Here is a 23452-nt window from a genome sequence, read left to right as displayed (position 1 = left end):
ATCGTTGTATTTTTTGACAAAGGAAAAGTCCGCGTGAGCAAATTTGTGGTGCTGGGTTATGTGCTGCTGTACCTTTGCTATGCTATGGCTTTGGTGAGGGAGCACACAGACCATCTTGAAGAGTTTAGACTTGATGTTGGTTTCTACAATACTATGATTTAGAAGAAATATAGCAATTTGGTCATTCAGATGACCAAAATACATTTCTCACATACATTTGGTCTTCATCCACAGTTCCTCGCTCATAGTTACCCAAACCCTTGGAATTTCCTGAGCAATAAGAACAATAGGAACATCTTTCATTAAAATATTCGTTCTCTTGCCCTCAGTTTCCTTCAGAGACATTAAGGTGCAATGGGTGTCTTGTTATTCACAACAAGCCCCTTTCTACCACAACTGGGTTCATGTTAATGAGGTGACTTTGGAGAGCACCTAAAGATGGGGGCTACTAGGGAAGCCAACCAAGAATAGAGGGGGTGGAACTTTCAGTCCCACCACCCGATTTCCGGGCAGGGGAGAGGGGCTGGATGCTGACTCAACTGCCAATAGCCAGTGCGTTAATCAATCATGCATATCTAATGAAGCTTCCCAAAAAACCCCAAAAGGAGGGGGTTTGGAGAGCTTCCAGGTTGGGCAACCAGAATGCTTCCATGTGCCCCACGCTGGGCCCCAAACTCCACGAGGACAGAAGCTCCCTTGGTCAGGACCTCGTCCTGTGTATTTCTTTATCTGACTGTTGATTCATATCCTTTAATATCCTTTGTAGTAAACCTGTAATCTAGTGAGTGAACAGGTTTCCTGAGTTCTGTGAGCTGTTCTAACAAATTAATCAAACCTAAGGAGCGGGTCATGGGAATCTCTGATGAATAGCCAGTTGATCAGAAGTTAATGTTGTATGTGTGTTGATCACACACACACACACACACACACACACACACACACACACACACACACAATGGAATACTATTTAGCCATAAAAAGAGAACGAAATCCTGCTATTTGCAACAATATGGATGGACCTAGAGGGCATTATACTAAGTGAAATAAATCAGACAGAGAAAGCCGAACACCGTATGATCTCACTTACATGTGGAATTTAGAAAAACACAACAACAAACCAAGCTCATAAATACAGATAAGAGATTGGTGATTGCCAGAGGTGGGGGATGGAGGCTAGGGGTGAGAGAAGTGCGTGAAGGGTGTCAAAAGGTACAAACTTCCAGCTATAAAATAATTAAATCATGGGGATGTAACGTAAAACATGGTGACTACAGTTAATCATACTGTATAGCATGTTTGAAAGTTGCCAAGAGAGCAGATCTTAAAAGCCCTCATCACAAGAAAAAAAATGTTTGTGACTATGTATGGTGGCAGATGTTAACGAGACTTATTGTGATGGTCATTTCACAATACATACAAATATCAAATCTGTACATCTGAAACATATATAATGTTATATGTCAATTATACCTCAATTAAATTTTTTAAATTATGTCAAATAATTTAAAATATATAGTGTTGACTGTACATCTCTTGTGGGATATATCCTCCAGACAAAAGAAATTTTAGAAAATCTTAAACCTTTAGTGATGATTCTACTATTGCTTTTTTGAAACTATTAGTGTGTATGATATATATACTTTACCCAGTAAAAATAACTAGGACTCCCTGGACCAGGATATATACAAGATAAGCTATTAAAACAGAAAACATGGAAGCTATCAAATATTATTGATGTCAAAAGGGCACAGTAATCAATTTTAAGGGGTTCTACTTGCTAAAGATGGAACAATTTGAACATTAAAAAGAACAATGATCCTAAAGTCAGGAATAAGATAAGAAGGTCTGCTCCTAACACTTCCATTCAACATCGTACTGGAGGTTCTATCCAGGACAATTTGGCAAGAAAAAGAAATAAGAGCCAGGAAAGGAAAAAGTAAAAATATCTCTATTTGCACATGACATGATCTCGTAAATAGAAAATCCTCAGAAATCCCCTAGAAAACTATTAGAACTAATAGTTCAGCAAGATTGCAGGATACAAGATCAATAAACAAAAACCAACTGTACGTCTATACACTAGCAATAAACACTCTGAAAATAAACAATTCCATTTATGACAGCATCAAATAATACTTAGGAATAAATTTAACAAAAGAAGTGTAAAACTTATACACTGAAAATTACACAACATTGTTGAAAGATTAAAGATTTAAATAAATGAAAACTTATCACATGTTTATGGTTAAGGTAGTAATACTTCCCAAAGTGATCTACAGATCCAGTGCGATACCTGTCAAAATCCCAGCTTGCTTTTTTGCAGTAATTGACAAGCTAATCCTAAAATTCATATGGAAATGCAAGACACCCACAATAGCCAAAACCTTGAAAAAGAAGAACAAAGTTGGAAGACTCACATTTCCTGATTTCAAAACTTACTACAAAACTTATAATCAAGACAGTGTGACACTGGAATAAAGACAGACATATAGATCAATGCAATAGAACTGAGAATCCAGAAATAAACCCATTCACTTACAGTCAAACAATTTTCAACAAGCATGCCAAGACTATTTAATGGGAAATGAAGAGTCTTTTCAAGAAATGGTGCTGGCCCCCGTGTTCATAGCAGTACTATTTACAATAGCAAAGACATGGAAGCAACCTAAATGTCCACTGACAGAAGAATGGATAAAGAAGATGTGATACATATATAGAGTGGAATATTACTCAGCTACAAAAAAGAATGAAATAATGCCATTTGCTGCAACATGGATGGCCCTAGAGGTTATCATACTAAGTGAAGTAAGTCAAAGACAAATACCATATGAAATCACTTATATGTGGAATGTTAAAAAATGATACTAATGAACTTATTTACAAAACAGAAATAGACTCATAGACATAGAAAACAAACTTATGGTTACCAATGAGGAAAGGGGGGAGGGATAAATTTTGAATTTGGGATTTACAGATATATAAAATAGATAAACAGCAGGAAACTGTACTCAATATCTGGAAACAACAGGGAACTACATTCAATATCTTATAATAACCTATAATGGAAAAGAATCTGAAAAAGAATATATATATCTGAATCACTTTGCTGTGCACCTGAAACATTGTAAATCAACTATACTTCAATAAAATTTTTTAAAAAGAAGCGGTGCTGGGACATCTAGATATCCACTTGCAAAAGGATGAAGTTGGACACTTACCTCACAGCATACACCAAAAATTAATTGAAAATGGATTAAAGACCTAAATGTAAGAGTTTAATCTGTAAAACTCTTAGAAGAAAATATAGGAGTAAATCTTCATGACCTAGGGTTAGGCAATGGATTCTTAGATACAACACCAAAAGCACAAGCAACAACAACAGAAGAGAGAAATTAAACAATACCAAAACTAAAATCTTTTGTGCTGCAAACAATACTATCAAGAAAGTGAGAAGACAAAGGACAGAAGGAAATTTTGCAAATATATCCTTAAGAAGGGACTTATATCCAGAATATGTTTTTTAAAAAAAGAAACTCTTAAAACTCAATAATAAAAAGACAACCCAACCTAAAAATGAGCAGAGGATCTTTTTTTTGGCATTAAAAATCATAATTTTATGTTTTCAATGACTATGTGACTAAAAAAGATGGTATTTAAGAGCAAATATTATACACAGGTATTTTTTAAAGCTAAGGGTTTCTCTAAAATATAGGAAAAAATTAAATCTTGCTTTTCTGACAGGCTGATACACTCAACAGACTAAAATACTCTTATATAGAGCAACTTTATAAAATCTATTAGAAACATTATTCTACCAAGACACTTTGGAACCAAATCTCAGCAGTCTTCAGGGAAGACAGTTACACCCTGATTCCTGGATCATCGTGCTCATCATTTTCAAGTTATTTATCACTTCCTTCAGTAATACATTTGCCATGTGCTTTTTCTGGGTTTCTTTTTTTCTTATGAGTATATGATGAGTTATTTTTCTCTTTGATTTTCTCTTTGGGATGTGAGGTAGTAGAAATAGTTTCTTTTTACAAAGCATGTTATAGGCAGAAAACCTTTCAATTCTCTTCTTGCTTTCCTCCATTTTTTGATTTGCTTATCTTTAACAGGAAGTCAGTATATTCCTCTGTCACCATCAGTTTTCCTTTATGGCTTAATGGAACTTCTAAGCCATGTGTGCTCTGGACAGCCAACACAGTCTTTCCTCTCTTTCCTACTATTATGCCAGAGTTCCTGAAAGCAGAATCTATTGCCACTGAATGCTATAAATTCAAGTACAATCACAAAATTTTACCAGAATCTGTGCATCCTGCAACTGTTGACGCTGCACATGAAGAACAAGTGGTTCAAATTTCAAAACGGCACCACCATTCGCTTTCTTTAGGGCTACAATCACGTCATCTTTCACGTACAGTTTGTGTGTAACCAGTAGCCAGCAACGGTTTTGTTTCTGAACCTCAAAACCATTTATACCCCCGTCTAGGAGGATGATGCAGCCAGCGCAGGAACTGGCAGTGAAAAACTGTTCTCGCCCAGTCAAGGGCTGCACAAGCTCTACCACATCCTCGTCCACACTGCCTTTCCAGCTGAGGCCCACTTTGCTCAGACACTTGCACCTTCCATCTCTTGAACGCTGCACTACTATCCGTGCAAGGAGGGAGTTAGGGTCTGCACTTTCACACTAGCCTCGCCTTTCCCTGGGGGCAGCCATATCGAAGCCAGTGGTGGCCAGAAATGTCCAAACTCTAGAGGATCTGAGTAGACATTTCTCAAAAGAAGATGTACACGCCACTAAAAATGTGAAAAGATACCTCAAAACTGGGGTGGGGGAAGAACGTGAAAAGATGCTCAATATCATTAGTCATTAGAAAAATGCAAATCAAAACCACAATGAGATACCACTTTCCACCCAACAGGCTAGCTATAATCAAAAATACACATGATAATAAGTGTTGGTGACGATGTGGAGAAATTGAGACCCTTATATGTTGTTGGTGGGAATGTAAAATGGTGCAGCTGCTTTGGAAAACAATTTGGTAGCTGCTCAAAATGTTAAACATACAGTTACCATATGATCCAGCAATTCCACTCCTAGGTATATACCCAAGAGAAATGAAAACATACGTCTGCACAAAAACTTGTATGTGAATGTCCATTGCAACATTATTCATAATAGCCAAAAAGTGAAAATAACCTTGTATTTGTTCCCTAAGGCTGCAGGGCAGCTAAAAACAACAGAAATTTATTCTCTCACAGTTCTGGAAGCCAGAAGTCTGAAATCAAAGTGCTGGTAGGGCTGTGCTCCCTCTGAAGTTTCTAGGGCAGAATCCTTCCTTGCCTCTTTCAGCTGTTGGTGTCTCCAGTGGTTCCTTGGCTTATTGTGACCCCATCAATCCAATCTCTGCCTTGATCTTTACATGTCTCCTCCTTCTCTCTCTCTCTCTCTCTCTCCTCTATGTGTCTCTTATAAGGATATTTGTCACTGGATTTAGGGCACACTAGGATGATCTCATCTTGAGATCCCTAACTTAATTACATCTGCAAAGAAGCTTTTTCCAAATTAGGTCATGTTCACAGGTTTCAGGGGTTAAGAGATGGCCATATCTTTTTGGAGGCCACCATTCAACCCTCTACAAACCCAAAGGTCCATCAACTGATGACGAGTAAACAAATGTGGTTCATCCATACAATGGAATATATTTTGGTGCTAAAATGTACTGACACAGGCGACAGCATGGATTAACCTTGAAAACATTATACTCAGGGAAGGAAGCCAAAGGCTACATGTGGTGCAATTCCATTTAAAGGAAATGTCGAGAATAGGCAAATCGATAGAAACAGAAAGTAGATCAGTGGTTGCGTAGGGTTGTTGCAGCCTTAGGCAGGCTGGGGAGCAACTGCTGACGGGTATAGGGTTTCTTTTTTGGCAGAATGAAAATGTTCTAAAATTGTATTATGGTAATGATTGCACAACTCTGTGACTACACTAAAAACCGTTGAATTGTGCATTTTAAATGGGTGAATTGTATGGTATGTGAATTATAATCTCAATGAAATGGTTAAAAGTGAGGAATTAAAAAATGAATGTAATGAATTGAAATACATGACATATGCTAAAAATCCATAGGCTCGTAATGATTTTTCTAAAAAGCTCTTTGGTCATCTTTAGACAATATTGGTGAATAAAGGTAACGAATAACGAATTATTCTGCCTTTCTTATATGAACTGTACTTCAGGGTATCCAAACAGTTGATAAAAGAAAGTTCTTTATTACAGAAAAATTCCCACTAATAAAGGCAGAAGAAATGACAATTAGAAGCTCACAAATTTGTAAGCCCTAATGAAATAATGGATCAAGGCAATGTTTTCCATCAGGTGAAAGGCTGATGGAAACTTTAAAAGAGGGACTAACAGCACCAGAATCTGATGATTAATCTTAGCATCACTAAAAATGGGACAGCCAGACGTCACAGGCCTCCTGATATGGTGCAAAAGGAAGTACACAGTACTACTTACAAAATATATTTTTTAATTGAAATATAGTTGATTTACAATGTTGTGTGTTTCAGGTGTACAGCAAAGTGATTCACATATTTTTTTTTCCAGATTTGTTTTCCTTATCGGTTATTACAAAATATTGAGTGTAGTTTCCTGTGCTGTACAGTAAGTCCTTTTTGGTTACCTATTTTATACATAGTAGTGTGCATATGCTAATCCCAAACTCCTAATTTATCCCTCCCTCACCCTTTCCCCTTTGGTAACCATAAGTTTGTTTCCTATGTCTGTGGGTCTATTTCTGTTTTGTATATAAGTTCATTTATTAGAACATTCTCTAACACCATACAAAAAAATAAACTCAAAATGGATTAAAGACCTAAATATAAGACTGGATACTATGAAGTATTCTTGCCAGTAAAATCAAACCTGAATTTGATCAAGCCTGTAAACCTAACTGCCACTTTATAGGAAACACAGGGTTTAAAGGAACATATTAAATGACACTGGAGACATGGATACAATCGGCCAAATACTGACTGTGGGAAATTTGCCAGAGCAGATGTGTCCATTTTTTTCTGCAAACAAATAGCAACAATATAAGAGGAAGGAGTAACCTATCAAAAAGACTTGAGATACATTAACCACATGCAATGAGGGACGCTGTCTGGTTCCTCGTTTGAAGAAAGCAACTATTAAAACAAATAACTATGAGATAATGTGGAAGATTTTGAACACTGACTGGATATAAATGATATTTTTAAACTGTCAATATTTTTTAGCTGTGATAAGGGTTATGCTTGGGGGAAAAAGTTTTTATCTTTAGAGATACATACTTAAATATTTACAGACGAGAAGACATAATGTCTGGGATTTGCTTTAAGATAATGTCATGGTGGGGTGAAAAACGTAGTTGGGAATGTAGATGAAACAAGATTGGTCATCTGTTCGTAATTGTTGAAACCACGTGATGGGTACATGGTGGTTCATACACTGTCGTACTAGTATATATGTTTGGAAATGTTCCAGAGTAAAAAGGGGTTTTTTAAGTGTTCTTTGGAGCATTGAGTTGAGGCTTCAGTATGTTTTTTCCATATAAATCCGTATGTTTTTTGCCTAGTAAAGTTTATGGGAATTCCTTCTTGCCTAATCTGACTAAAGCAGATCATTTGGACGGCAGAGAGGCACGCTTTGAAATTGGGTCTGCGGTTTGTTGTTTTTTTTTAATTGAAGTATAGTTGATTTACAATGTTGTGTTGTGTTTCTGGTATACAGCAAAGTGATTCGGGGTGTGTGTGTGTGTGTACATATTCATTTTCGTATTCTTTTCCATTACGGTTTATTGCAAGCCTGAGTTTGAGTTCTAGCACCAGTATTCACTAACTTTGTCAGATACTTAACATTTCTGAAGCTCAAAGCTCAATTTCTTCACTGGTCAAGCAGGCATCATAATAATAGCTCTCACCTGGGGTCGCTTGGGGGCTTAAATAAGATAGAGAATACAAAGCACTCAGCACTTGGCACAGTGGCTGGCCGTGCTCCATAGATATCAGAGGCAGCTAATGCTTAATTGTTTCAGTTATCTATTGTGGGTTCACTTGGATCAGCTGGGAGCTTCTTCTACTCTGTCTGCTGTCAGCTGGGACTACAGTCATCTGGTGGTTGAACTGGGCTGGAACAACCAAGACGACTCACACAGACGGCCAGCAGTTGATGTCAACCGTTGGCTGAAAGCTCAGCTAGGGTTGTTGTCCACAGCATCTATGCATGGCCTCTCCATGTCACTCGGGCTTCTCACTTGATGGTGGAGGAAGTGCCCAAGAGCGAAGAGGAAGCTGCCAGTTCTCAGGGCGTGCAACTGGCACAGGGTCACTTCTGCCACATTCTGTTGGTTAAAGAGTGGCAAGCCCTGTTCAGACACAATGGTAGGGGAAATAAACTCTACCTCTCAATGCGGACAGGGGCAAAGAATTTGCAGCCCTCTTTAATCCACCACCAAGTGTTCCTGTTTCCTCAGTACTTGGTCCATAGATAAAAATATAGATTCCAAGAATCACACCAAAAAATGTACTCATATATGTCTCTAGAAGGTAATTGGACCACACTGGCTGATACTTTCCTTGCTTCTCTGCAGACTAAGACAGGGCCTGGGGAATCGGAGGGGCTAGGCAGCCGCTAGCCCCTCACCACGGAGAGGAGAAACCAGGGCAGGACCAAGTCTTCACTGCAGAAACACCTTGGCATGAGTCAGTGGTTCTCAAAAATAATTTATGAGACCAAATTAGGTCATCTATTTTTAATTTTTATGGTTATTAATTTGACAAATTGTAATTCAATACTGTTCTCCCAGGCAATAATTCTGGAGACTTGAGGAAATATTAGCATTCCCTTCCAAGGTATTCTTTCCTTAATTCTTTAGTTCCAAGGCATAACAGCTTTCCACATATTTCTTCTCTTATCCTTTGACCAACAATTGCTGACTCTCATGTATTCTCTGATATTAGCTAAAACACTGTCCAGGAGAGGTGATTGTTTGTTTTCATTTACTGCACATTATACAAACACAAAGTTTGGGTAAGAAATATTTCCTAGAGCTAATAAATGCAAAGTTAGGGGCAAGCTTGGGCAATGTGAATTTTACCTAAAGAGCTTTGCTTCTAATTGGAACACTTACAGTAAACAAATGATTGATAAAGACACCCAGTCACCTCTATAAACAAGGAAGCGGGGAATCCAGCCATGCTGAACACTGTGTTTATTTTCCACTGGAAGAGGATGTAAACTGCAATCACAAGCACGCCACCGCTTAATTTCTATACAAGACCCCTTCCTGGCTTCCTATAAAGCAAAAAACTGATGGCAGTTTTTGCTCACTAAATTTCTTTGTGCAGAATTGTTAAGTGCTATTAATTTTAGCATAGCTTATCAAAAAACAAATGACCAAACAAACAAACCAAAAGGCCTTAAAAAAAAAAAACCCTTAGGTGCTTCTAAGCTTGGAGTCATTTTGCTGTTGAAAAGATCCCAGCTGACAGCTGTGATATAAATGTATGGAGAAGGAAATAAATACTGGCTCTTAGACCATGACCTGGAAGTTATGTCAGAAGAGTCTGGCATTGTATCAACTGGCCATAAAGCAAATATGGGAGGGAGGGGATGGAGAGGATGGAATGGCCACATGTTTCTGGCCCTATCTGAAGTTCTGAGCACATCAGAGCATACAGCTAGAGGCTCAGAATCATCGTGATGATACACAAGTGGGTGAAATCATTTCCTTAGAAATGAACTGTCTTTGTCTAAGCTAAGACCCTTGCTGACATATCTGAGAAGATGTCTGACTTTTTAAGACTCTTTCTGACTTATTTAAACCCTTCCTGACTTGTTTCAGACTCTGTCTGATGAATTAGATACCCTTCCTGATTTGTATGGGACCCTTCCTAACTTGTTCAAGACTCTTCCCGACATGTTTGAGACCATCCCTAACTTGTTTCAGACCTATCTTTTCATGTCAGAGCTTTCTGACATATTTGAGATCGTTCCTGATTTGACTGGGATACCTCCTGATGGACTTGAGACCCATCCTGATGTATTTGAGACTAGTCCTGAGGACTTTGACATGCTTCCTGATACATTTGAGACAATCCCCAACATATTTAAGACTCTTCCCGTCTGTCTGAGATCCTTCCCAATATATCTAAAACGTTGACAACTTGGAGACCCATGCTGATTTGAGACTCTTCCAGACTTGTTCGAGAACTTCCCTGGTGTGTTTAAGACCATTCCTGATGTGTTGAGATTCTTCCTCTCTGTTTTAGACTCACATATTTAAAACTCTTCTGGACAATTTTAGATGCTTCCTAACTTGTTTGAGATGATACCTGCCATGTTGGAGACCCCATCTGACATATTTCAGACCCTACTGACGTGTTTGTGACCCTTCATGACTTGTTTGACAGCCTTTGTCACTATGTGAGAAACTTCTTGACATGCTTGAGACTCTTCCTAAGATGTCTGAGCCCCTGACTGATTTGAGAAAATACCTCATGTATTTCATCCTCTTCCAGACATGTTTCAGATCCTTCGCTACTTGTTGGAGGCTTCCTGACATTTTAGAGAACTAGGTTGATTATTTGAAACTCTCTCTTTCTGTTTGTGACCCTTCCAAAAATATTTGAGACACTTTTTTTTTTTGCGGTACGTGGGCCTCTCACTGCTGTGGCCTCTCTCGTTGCGGAGCACAGGCTCCGGACGCACAGGCTCAGCGGCCATGGCTCACGGGCCCAGCCGCTCCGCGGCATGTGGGATCTTCCCGGACCGGGGCACGAACCCGTGTTCCCTGCATCGGCAGGCGGACTCTCAACCACTGTGCCACCAGGGAAACCCTGAGACACTTCTTGACTTGTTGAGACTCTTCCTGACTGAGACCCTTCCTGAGGTAATGAAAACGCTTCCTGAGATCTTCCTGCCATGTTTGAGACTCTTCCTGGCTTGTTTGAGAACATTCATGACACATTTGAGACCCTTGCATATATCTGACCCCTTCCTGGCTTGCTTGAAACCGTTTCTGACTGTTTGAATCTCTTCTTGACATTTTTGAGACACTTTTTGAGGTGTCAGAGATAACTTGTTTGAGATTGTACCTTCATGACTTACTGTCAATGCCTAACTGAGTATGAGATCCTTCCTGACATATTTGAGACCCTTCTTGACTTATTTGAGACCATTTCCGACATGTTTGAGACCCTACCTGACTTAATGAGATGCTTCCTAAGAGGTTTGAGAACTTTTCTATTTGAGACTCTGCCTTTTGAGATGCTTCCAGATGTATTTAGGACTATTCCTGAAATGTTTCCTACTTCTCCTGGTGTGTTTGAGACCCTTCCTGACTACTTTAAGACTGTTCCTGACTTGTTTTGAGCTACTTCCTGACATATCTGAACCCCTTCCTAACATGTTTGAAACTCTTCTTGACTGTTTGAGCCACTTCCTGTCATGCTTGAGACCCTTGCTGATGTATGTGAACAATTCCTGCATGGTTGAGACCTTTTATGACATACGTGAGACACTTCCTAACCTACTTGAGACTTTTCCTGATGTCTTGAAAGACTCCTTGATTTATTTGAAACCCTTCCTGACACATTTGAGACTCATCCTAACTTGTTTGAAATTCTTTTCGACATTTTTGAGACTGTCTATTGGAGACCATTTTGTATGTATTTTAAACTCTACCTGAGGAATCTGAGACCCTTTCTGACCAGTTTAAGACCCTTCCCTATTTTTCTGAGACTCTTCCTGATATATTTGAAAACATTTCTGACTTGTTTGAAACTCTTGCTGAGCTGTTTGAGACCATTCCCGAAGTACCTGAGACTCTTCCTGGTTCTGAGATCCTTACTAATGTACTTAAAACTCTTCCTGATTACAATCAGATACTGACTTTTGGGGAAACAACTTTCCAACATATTTGAGACCCTGCCTGCCTGTTTGAGAAACACCCTTACAAGTAAGAGGTCCTGCTTGACATTTCTGAGACCCTTTTGGACTGCTGGAGACTCTTTCTGATGACTTTGGCACCCTTCTTCGCTTGTCTCACAGCCTTTCTGACCCTTGGAAAGCCTCCCAGACATGTGTGAGACCCTTCCTGACTAGTTGCGATCCTTGCTGAGGTATATGAGAACTTTCCTGACATATTTAAGACTATTACTAACCTGTGTGAGACTTTTCCTGATACATTTGAGACTCCCTCTGAGTTTGAGATGCTGTCTATTTAACACTGTCCAGACTTGTTTGAGCCTGATGTATTTGAGACCCTTCCTAATGGCTTTGAAACATGTTTTAAAATCTTCCTGAGTGTTTGAGCTCTTTAGTGATGTATTGGAACCATTCTTGTATGGTGGAGACCCTTGCTGAGATATTGGAGGCATTTCCAGCCTTATTTACAATCCTTCCTGGGGATTCCCTGGTGGTCCGGTGATTAGGACTCCAAGCGTCCATTGCCAGGGGCCAGGGTTCAATCCCTGGTCAGGGAACTAAGATCCCACAAGCTGTGTGGCATGGCCAAAAAAAACAATAATGAAAAAAAAAATCCTTCCTAACATATTTGAGACTCTTCTCAAAGTACTGAGAAACTTCTTGATGTATTTTAAACCCTTCCTGAGATACCTGAAATTCATCCTGATTCATTTGAGACCCTTCCTGACAAGTTTTTTTGTCTTTTTTTTTTTTTTTGGCCACGCTTCGTGGCTTGTGGGATCTTAGTTCCCCAGCCAGGTATTGGACCCAGGCCCCGGCAGTGAAACCACCGAGTCCTAACCACTGGACTGCCAGGGAATTCCCCTTCCTGACCATTTTAAAATCCTTTCTTAATCGTTTGAGACCATTCCTGAAGTATTTGAGATTCTTCCTGTCTCTGAGACCCTTCCTGGTGAATGTAAAACTCTTCCTAACTACCTTCAGATAGACTCTTCTTGTCTGTTTAAGACACTCACGGCGACTTCCCTGTTGGTCCAGTGGTTAAGAATCCACCTTCCAATGCAGGGGACATGGGTTCGATCCCTGGTCCAGGAACTAAGATCCCACATGCCACGGGGCAACTAAGCCTGCACGCCGCAACTACTGAGCCCATGTGCTCTTGAGCCCACACACTCTGGAGCCCACGTGCCACAACTAGAGAGAAGCCTACGCACTGTAACGAAGAGCCCACGTGCCACAACTAAGACCCGCCACAGCCAAAAATAAATAAATAAATAAATAAATTTTAAAGTGTTATTTTAAAAAAGACACTCTCTCACAAGTTTGAGACTCTACCATACTACGTGAGCCTTCTTGACCGGATGAGACCTCTCTTGATTTGTTCGACAGTATTTCTGACAGATTGAGACCCTTCTGATATCGTTGAGATGTTTCCTGAGAAAATTCCTTACATATTTAAGACTTTTCCAGACAGTGTGATCCTTTGTGACTAGCTTAAGATGTTACCGTCATGTTTGAGACCCCTCCCCACCTGCTGGAGACTCTTCCTGAGGTGTTAGAGATTCTCCTTGTATTTGAGATTCTTCTTCTCAGGGTAAGATACTTCCTAATATATTCAAGACCCTTACTGAGTTGCGTCAGAGCTTCCTGGTGTATTTGAGACTCTTCTCTCTGTTTGAGACCGGTCCTGACACACTTAAGAACCTTTCTGACCTACTTAAAACTCTTGCTGAAATGTCTGAGGCACTTCATGACTTGCTTGAGAAATGTACAGACATGTTTGAGACCCTTATTGTTGTTTTTGAGACCCTTTATCTCTGTTAAAACCCTCTTTGATGTCTTTAAACCTCTTCCTAATGACTTTGAGATGCTTCCAGAATTGTTTGAGAAGATTCCTGATGTATTTGAGACTTTTTTTCTGTTTGTGATACTTCCTGACATGTTTGAGTCCCTTCTTAATATGTTTCTTACTCCTCCTGATGTAGTTGGGATTCTTCCTGATGTATCTGAGGCCCTTCTTGACTTTTCAGACCGTTCCTAACACGGTGACACTTGCTTGTATCTGACACACTTCTTTTCTGTTTGCAACCTTTACTGGATTATTAATAACTCTCCTTAACTACATTGAGAAACTTCTTGACTGGTTTGAGATATTTTGTCATGTACTTGAGACTCTTCCTCTCTGCTTCAAATACTTCCTGACAAGTTTAAGACTCCTCCATACGTGTTTGAGACCCTTCATGCTGTATTTAAGAACCTTCCTTGGGCTTCCCTGGTGGCATAGTGGTTAAGAATCCACCTGCCAATGCAGGGGACATGGGTTCGAGCCCTGGTCCAGGAAGATCCCACATGCCGTGGAGCAACTAAGCCCACATGCCACAACTACTGAGCCTGCACGCCACAACTACTGAAGCCCGCATGCCTAGAGCCCATGCTTCACAACGAGAAGCCACTACAATAAGAAGCCCACACACAACGAAGAGTAGCCCCCGCTCGCCACAGTGAAGATCCAACACAGCCAAAAATAAATAAATTTATAAATTAAAAAAAGAACCTTCCTTGTGTGTTTAAGACTCCTCCTGAAAAGTTTGAGAGTCACCATGACTTGTTTAAGATTCTTCATGACATATTTGAGAACTTCTCTGACGTGCTTGAGGCACTTCTCCTATTGAGACCCTTATTGAAATCTTTGAGCCCTTCTGGATGTGCTTGAGACCCTTCCTTTTTGTCTGAGACCCTTTCTGACAAGATTAAAGCTCTTCCTCACTACTTTGAATACTTGTGGTCCAATTTGAGAGAACTGATGTGTTTCAGACTTTTCCTCTTCCTTGGCAACACTTCCTGTCTTGTCTGAGACACATCCTAAAAACCTTGAGACTCGTCCTGATGTATTTGATATCTCTACTGTATTTAGTTTCCTAGGGCTGCTGTAAAAAAAAAAAGGCAACCCCCCCCCCCCCCACAAACTGGGTGTCTTAAAATAACAGAAAGTAATTCCCTCATGGTTCAGGCCAGAGGTCTGAAATCAAGGTATCAGCAGGATTGATTTCTTCTGGAGGTTCTGAGGGAGAATCTGTCCCATGCCTCTCTCCTAGCTTCTGGTGGTTGTTGGTATTTCTTGGCATTCCTTGGCTTGTGGACATATCACTCCAATCTCTGCCTCCGCCTTCATATGGCATTCACTTTCCTATGTGTCTTCACATGGCCTTCCTATAAGGACAGCAATTATTGAATTTAGGGCCCATCCTAATCCAGTATGGCCTCGTCTTAACTAATTACATCTGCAAAGACTCTATTTCCAAATAAGGTCACATCCTGAGGTTCCAGGTGTACATGAATGGGGGGGGGGGTGCATCATTCAACACAGGTGCACCTACAAACATATTTGAGATTCTTCCCAACTGTTTGAGACCCTTCAAGACATATTGCAAACTGTCGGATGAATTTGAGACACTTCCTAACTTGTTTGAGATGCTTCCTGATTTTTTGAGAATTTTTCTAATGTATTTGAAGCCCTTTCTAACTTGCTTGAAAGTCTTCCTGTTTGAGACTCTTCCTAACATGTCTGAGATTGTTCCTGCCATATCTACTACTCTTGTTGACATATTTGTGAATCTTCCCAATTTATTTGAGATATTTCCTGAGAGTGTACCTGGCATATTTGAGTCTTCTGTCTCTTTGAGAGTATTCCTGATGGATTTAAGAAGCTTCCTACCTATTTAACACTCTTTCTGACATGTTTGAGAAGACTTCATGAATTTTTTGAGACTCTTCCAGATGTATATGAGATTTTTTCTGACGTTCTTCAGTCCCTTCTCAACTTGGCTGAGACCTTTCCTGACATGTTCAAAACATGTGAGATGTATTTGAGACACTTCCTGCTCTTTGAAACACCTTACTGACTTATTTCTAGTTTGTCCTTGCTATTTTGAGAACCTTCCTGACTTATTTGAGATGCTTCCTGATGTATCTGAGACACTTCTTCTCTGTTCTGGCTACTTCCTGACAAGTTTGAGAGTCTTCCTGGAGTATTTGAGACACTTCTTGCTATATTCGAGAACCTACCCTCATGTATTTAAGATTTCCTGACATACTTGAGAGCCTTCAAGACTTGTTTAAGATTCTCCACGACATATTAGACACCTTGCTTAAGACCCTTCTCAACTTATTTGAAACTTTATCTGACATGTTTGAGATCCTTCTGGAGGTATTTGGGTTTCTTTCTCTTTCTCTCAGTTTGAGATGTTTACTGACTTGTTTTACAAGTTCTTCTTGACTACTTTGAGAACCTTCCAGACTTGAGTAGATTCCTGATGTATTATTTGAGACTCTTTCCCTCTGTTTGCAACACTTCCTGACATGCTTGCTACTCTACCTGATGATTAGATTCCTCCTGATATACTTGACATTCTTCACCCTCTCAGTTGTATCTGAGACACTTCCTTTCTGTTTGAGACCCTTACTGACTTATCTATAACTCTTCTTAACTACTTTTAGAATGTTTCTGACTTGTTTAAGATGCTTCCACATGTATCTGAGAATCTTCCTCTCTGTTCTAGAAACTTCTTGACATATTTAAAGCCCTTCCTGACATGTTTGAGACGGCTTCTCATGTGTTCCAGACCTTCCTTGCCATATCTGAGAACATTTCTCATGTATGTAAGACTCTTCTAGACGTGTTTGGGAGCCTTCATGGCTTGAGACTCTGGTATATTTGAGACCTTTTCTGACATGCTTGAGATGCTTCTCGAATTGTTTGAGTCTCCTTCTGAAATGTTTGAGACCCTTCCAGGTTTATTTGAGAGTCTTCTCTCTGTTTGACACCCTTACTAACAAAAGCTCTTCTTGACAGCTTTGTGATCCTTCCAGACAGGTTCAAGAGGATTTGCAACGTATTTCAAATGCTTCCTCTCTCTCTCTCTGCAACACTTCCCATCGTGTTTGAGACACTTCCTGGTATTTGAGACTCTTCCTGTGATTTTTTGCCGACATGTTTGAAACTCTTCCAAAGGTTTTTGATATTCCTCCTAATGATTTTGAGGCCCTACCTGATGTATCTGAAACACTTTCTGATCTGCAAATGACTCTGTTGAATTGTTTGAGACCCTTTCTGACATGTATGAAGCTATTCGTAGAGTATTTGAGACGTTTCCTGTCTGTTTGAGACCCATTTTGACTTGAAGACACTTCCCGCCATGTGTGAGATTACTTTGAAACTGTTTCTAACTTGAGATGATTCTTGATGTGTTTGAGACATTTCCTCTCTGTCTGTGACCCCTCCTGACTTGTTTGAGACACTTCCTGACATATTTGATGCCCCTCCTAATGAATTTGAGACCCTTCCTGACAAGGTTGAGACTCTCCCTGACTTATATGAGACCCTTCCTGATTTTTGACACATCCTGAAATATTTAAAGCCTTCTCTGACTTGCTTGCAACTCTTCCTGACTCTTTGAGACCTTTCCTGACATGTTTGAGACCACTCCTGACATATTTACTCCTCTTCCTGATGTATTTGAGACATTCCTTGAATTTGAGACTGTTTTTGACAGCTTTGCGATTCTTCTTGTCTCTTTGAGACCATTCCTAATGGATTTGAGAAACTTCTGTACTTATTTAAGACTCTTTCTCCCATGTTTAAGACCCTTCATAATGTGTGTGAGACTCTTCCTTACACGTATGACTTGGTTGACATGCTTCCCAACTCAGAATCCCTTAGTGAAATGTTTAAGACCCTTCCAGAAGTATTCAAGACACTTATTGACGCTCACTGACACATGTAATGTTCTTCACGACTACTTTGAGATCCTTCCAGTCTGGTTTGAGAGGATTCAGGATGCATTTCAGCTCCTTCCTCTCTCTTGACACTTCCTGTCATGTTCGAGACACATCTTGTCATGTTTGAGACTCTTCCTGATGATAGTGAGCGTCCCCCGCCCCCTGATGTATTTGAAACCCTTTCTGACATGCATGACTCCTTTTCATGTACTTGGGACCCTCCCTTCCTAACAGGTATGTGAAGTATTTGAGACTCTTCCTCTCTGAGACACATCCTGGCTTGTTGGAGATGCTTCCTGAGATGTCTGAGATTTCCGGACTTGTTTGAGACTCTTCCTCATATGTTGGAGACTGTTCCTGACACACTTGCTATTCTTTCTGATATATTTGAAAATCTTCTTGCTGTCTTTGAGACATTTCCTGACTGTTTGAGACCATTCATGACACATTTGAGACTCTTCCTGTCCTTTTGTAATCATTCCTGACAGATCTGAGAACGTTCCTTCCCTATTTGAGATTCTTCCTGATGTATTTGAGATTCTTCATAACCCTTTTGAAACTCTTCCTGACATTTATGAAATCTTTTCTAACTTGCTTGAGACTCTTCCCAACTTGTTTAAGAATCTTCCTGACATGCTTAAGACTCACAAATGAATTTGAGACACTTCTTTCGGTTCAGTAAACATTACTGGCTTATTTACAGTCCATCCTTACCACCTTGAGAACATTCCTCACTTATTTGAGATGTTTCCTTATGTATTTGAGACTTTTCCTCTCTGTTCTGGACTGTTTCTGAGAAGTTTAAGACTCTTCCTGTCATGTGTGAGGCTCTTCCTCACATATTTGAGAACCTTCCTGACATATTTAAATCCCTTCCTGACACGTTTTAGAGCATCCATGATTTCTTCGAGACTCTTTCTGATATATTAGGAACATTTTTTCTACTTGCTTGAAACCTTTCCTGACAAGTTTGAGACCCTTCTGGAGGTATTTAGATCTCTTTCTCTCTGTCTGAGACCTTTATTTACTTGTTTGACTTGTTTGAGAAGATTCCTGATGCATGTGAGACCTTTCCTCTCTGCTTGCGACACTCCTAATATGTTTGAGAAACTTCCTGACATGTGTGCTACTCTTCCTGATGTATTTGAGATTCTTCCTAATTCATTTGAGACACTTCCTGATATGTTGATTCTCTGGGTTGTATCAGAGACACTCCATTTCTGTTTGAGACTCTTACTGACTTATTCATAACACTTCCTTACTACTTGGAGAATCTTCCAGTCTGGTTTAAGAGGATTTGTGATATATTTCAGATCCTTCCTCTCTTTGTGACACTTCTTGTCATGTTTGAAACACATCTTGATATGATGAGACTCTTCCTGACCATTTGAGATGTGCCTGCTATGTTTGAAACCCTTACAAAGTTGAGGCTCTTCCTGACTGTTTGAGACTCTTCCTGACTTTCCTGAGACTCTTCATGACATGTTTGAGACCTATATTTATTTATTTGAGACTCTTCCTGACAAGTTTGAGACTTCTTGACATACTGTGACCTTTCCCAACTATTGGAGACTGTTGCTCTCAGTTTGAGACACTTACTGACCAATTTGAAACTCTTCCTAATGACTTTGAAAGTGTTCTTTACTTGTTTGAGATGATTTGTGATGGTTGAGACATTGTCTCTCTAATGTGACCCTTTCTGACGTGTTTGAGACTCTTCCTGACAGATTTGAGACACTTCCTAATTTGCTGGCCTGTTTAGGACCATTAGAGACATATTTTACACTCTGCCTGACAAATTTGAGACCCTTCCTTACCAGTGTCAGACCCTTCCTGACTTGTTTGAGTTGACTACTGTGTTAGATATTCCTCTTGACTATTTGAGTCTCTTCCTGCCTGGGTAAGATGACTCCTGATATAGTTGAGATCCTCCCTAACTTATTGTTACCTTTCCTAACTACTTGAGACCTTTCTCATAAAATCTTAAGATCCTTACTCACTTTTTGAGAACCTTCTTAACAGATTTGATACCTTTCTTGATTATATGACACCTTTCTTTCGGGTTTGAGACCTTTTGTGATGTATTTAAGATGTTTGTCTCAGTTTGAAGCCCTTACTGACATATTTTGAAATCTTCCTGACTACGTTGAGACCATTACTGACTTGTTTGAGATGATTTCTGATGTATTTGAGACACCTCCTCTCTCTCTGAGAGCATTTATGATACATTTGCCGCACTTCCTGATGTATTTAAACTGTTCCTGTATGATTGAGACCCTTCTTCTCTTGTCTATGACCCTTCCTGAGGCAATTAAAACTCTTCCTTACCATATGACCCAGCAATTCCACTCCTAGGTATACATTCCCTGCAGAATAAGAACTGATGTTCATACAAAACTTGTACTCAAATGTTCATAGGATCATTATTCATAATAGCCAAAAAGGAGAAACAACCCAAATATCTATCAACTGATGAATAAATAAAATGTGATATATCCATACAGTGGAATATTATTCAGCCATAAAAGGGAATGAAGTACTGATACATACTACAGCACAGACGGATCTTGAAAATATTACACTAAGGGAAAGAAAACAGAAAAAAAGGTCACATGTTATATGATTCCATTTATATGAAATGTCAAAATAGGAAAATACATAGAGACAGAAAGTAGATTTGTCATTGTCACCGGCTGGGGGTAGGGAGGAACAGTGAGGGACTGCTAATGGGTATAGGGTTTGTTTTTAGAGTGGTGAAAATTCTGGAATTAGACAGTGGTGATGGTTGCACAACCTTGTATACACACTAAAAGCCACTAAATTATATACTTCAACATGGTGAATTTTACTGTATGTGAATTATATATCAACAAGAAACTCTGTTACAAAAACAAAAAACTCTTCCTGATGACCTTCAATTTTGAGATAATTCTTGATGTATTTAAGACCTGTTCTGACTTTTTAAGACCTTTAAGAACATGTTTGAGACATGAAGACATGGAGACCTTTCCTGATGTGGTTTTTTTTTAAGATTATACATGGTTTTATTTTTCTCCAGCTTTATTGAGATATACTTGACATATAACATTGTGTAACTTTAAGGTGTACTATGTGATTATTTGATACACATGTATATTGTGAAATGATTACCACAATAAGGTTAGTTAACACCTCCATTACCTGACATAATTACGTTTTCTCGGTGTGTGGTGAGAACATTCAAGACTTACTCTCACAGCAACTTTCAAGTATATAGTAAACTGTTCTTAAACATACTCACCATGCTATACATTAGATCCCCAGAACTTATTCATCTTATAACTTGTACGTTTATACCCTTTGACCAACATATCCCATTTCTTCCAACACCATCACCATCCCCTCCACAGCAGCCCCTGGCAACCACCATTCTACTCTGTTTCTATGAGTTCAGCCTTGTTAGATTCCATATATAAGTGAGATCATTCAGCATTTGTCTTTATTTGACTTATTTCACTTAGCATAATGCCCTCAAGGTCCATCCAGGTTGTCACAAACGGGAGGATTTCCTGCCTTTTTATGGCTGAATAATATTCCTGTGTGTGTGTGTGTATGCATCACATTTTCTTCACCCATTCATCAGCCAATGGGCATTTAGGTTATTTCCATGTATTGGCTGTTGTTAATAATGTTGCATTGAACATGGAGATGCAGATATCTATTTCAGATCCTGATTTCATTTCCTTTGGATATATACCCAGAAATGGGATTGCTAGATCATATGATAATTCTATTTTTAATTTTTTGATTTTAATTAAAATTTTTAATTTTTTGTTTTCCAAATGGCTGTACCAATTTACATCCCAAACAATGTAACAGTGCTCTTTTTTCTACATCCTTGCCAACACTTATCTCTTTTTTAAAAAATATTTATTTATTTTTATTTGGTTGCATGGGGTCTTAATTGCAGCAGGTGGGCTCCTTAGTTGCAGCACATGGGCTCCTTAGTTGTGGCTCATGGGCTCCTTTGTTGCAGCACACAGGCTCCTTAGTTGCGGCATGTGAACTCTTAGTTGCGGCATGCATGGGATCTAGTTCCCTGACCAGGGATCAAACCAGGGCCCCCTGCATTGGGAGCACAGAGCCTTATCCACTGCACCACCAGGGAAGTCCCAACACTTGTTATTGCTTATCTTTTTAATTATGGCCACTCTAACAAGTATGAGGTGATAGCTCACTGTGGTTTTGATCTGCATTTCCCTGATGATTAGTGATATTGAGCACCTTTTCATGACCTGTTGGCCATTTGTATGTCTTCTTTGGGAAAATGCCTTTTCAGGCCCTTTAACCATTTTTAATTGGAATATTTGGGGGACTTTTTGGTATTGAGTTGTATGAGTGCCTTATATATTTTGGATATTAGCCTATCATCAGATATAAGGTCTGCAAATATTTTCTCTCATTCCATAGGTTGTCTTTTCATTTTGTTTATTGTTTCTTTTGCTGTGTAGAAGCTTTTTAGTTGCTGTAGTCCCACTCATTTATTTTTGCTTTTGTGGTGTGTGCTTTTGGTGTTATATAAAAAAATCATTGCCAACACTAATGTTAAGGAGTTTTTCCCCTATGTTTTCCTCTGGGGATTTTACAGGTTCAGGTCTTATATTTAAGTCTTTAATCAATTTCAAGTTAATTTTTGTGAGTGATGTAACATAGGGATCCATTCCATTATCTCACATGTGAATATCCAGTTTTCCCAATACTATTTATTGAAAAAACTATCCTTTCCCCATTGAGTATTCTTGGCCCCCTTGTCAAATATTAGTTGACAGTATGTGCATGGTTTTATTTCTGGGCTCTCAGTTCTGTTCCATTGGTCTGTGTGTCTGTTTTGATGCCACTAGTATACTGTTTTTATAACTATAGCTTTGTAATATACTTTGAAATCAGGAAGTGTGATGCCTCCAGCTTTGTGCTTCTTTCTCAAAAGTGCTTTGGCTATTCACAGCCTTTTGTACTTCCACATGAGTTATAGGATTGTTTTCCTATTTCTGTGAAAAATGCCATTGGAATTTTGATAGGGATTGCACTGAATATATAGATGGCTTTGGGTAGTGTGGACATTTTAATAATATTAATTCTTCCAATCCATGAACACAGGATATCTTTCCACTTATTTGTGTCTTTTCAATTTCTTTCATCAAAGTCCTATAATTTTCACTATACACATCTTTCACTTCCTTGGTTAAAATTCTGCCTAATTTTTTCTATTATTTTTAATGCTATTATTAATGGGATTGTTTTCTTTTTCAGATATTTCATTGTTAGCATATAGAAACGCAACTGATTTTTGTATGTTGATTTTGTATACTACAAGTTTTCTGAATCTATTGATTAGTTCCAGCAGTTTTTTGGTGGAGTCTTTAGGATTTTCTACGTATAAGATCATATCATCTGCAAACAAAAACAATTTTATTTCTTTTTGTTTATATGTAAGTTTCAGGTGTATATTATAATATACACTACAAAGTGATCAACCCCAAAAGTCTAGTAACTATCCATCCCCATGTAATTGACTCCCTTCAACCTTTTCACCCACCCCCAACATCCTTCCTTTGTGGTAACCACCAACCTGTTCTCTGTATCTGTGAGCTTGCCTTTGTTTTGTTTTGTTTAGATTCCACATATAAGTGAAATCATATGTATTGGTCTTTTTCCTTC

General features: G+C 39.1%; 1 pseudogene; it reads right to left on the bottom strand.

The window, feature by feature from the left end:
- Positions 1–3837: 3837 nt before the first annotated feature.
- LOC101330039 (tRNA wybutosine-synthesizing protein 3 homolog) lies at positions 3838–9970 on the bottom strand (annotated as a pseudogene).
- Between the last annotated feature and the right edge of the window lie 13482 nt (positions 9971–23452).

Source organism: Tursiops truncatus, chromosome X (assembly GCF_011762595.2).
Source record: "Tursiops truncatus isolate mTurTru1 chromosome X, mTurTru1.mat.Y, whole genome shotgun sequence".
NCBI classification, from domain to species: Eukaryota; Metazoa; Chordata; class Mammalia; order Artiodactyla; family Delphinidae; genus Tursiops; species Tursiops truncatus.
The sequence above is the reverse complement of the archived record's forward strand: the minus strand, read 5'-3'. Positions and strand labels throughout refer to the sequence as shown.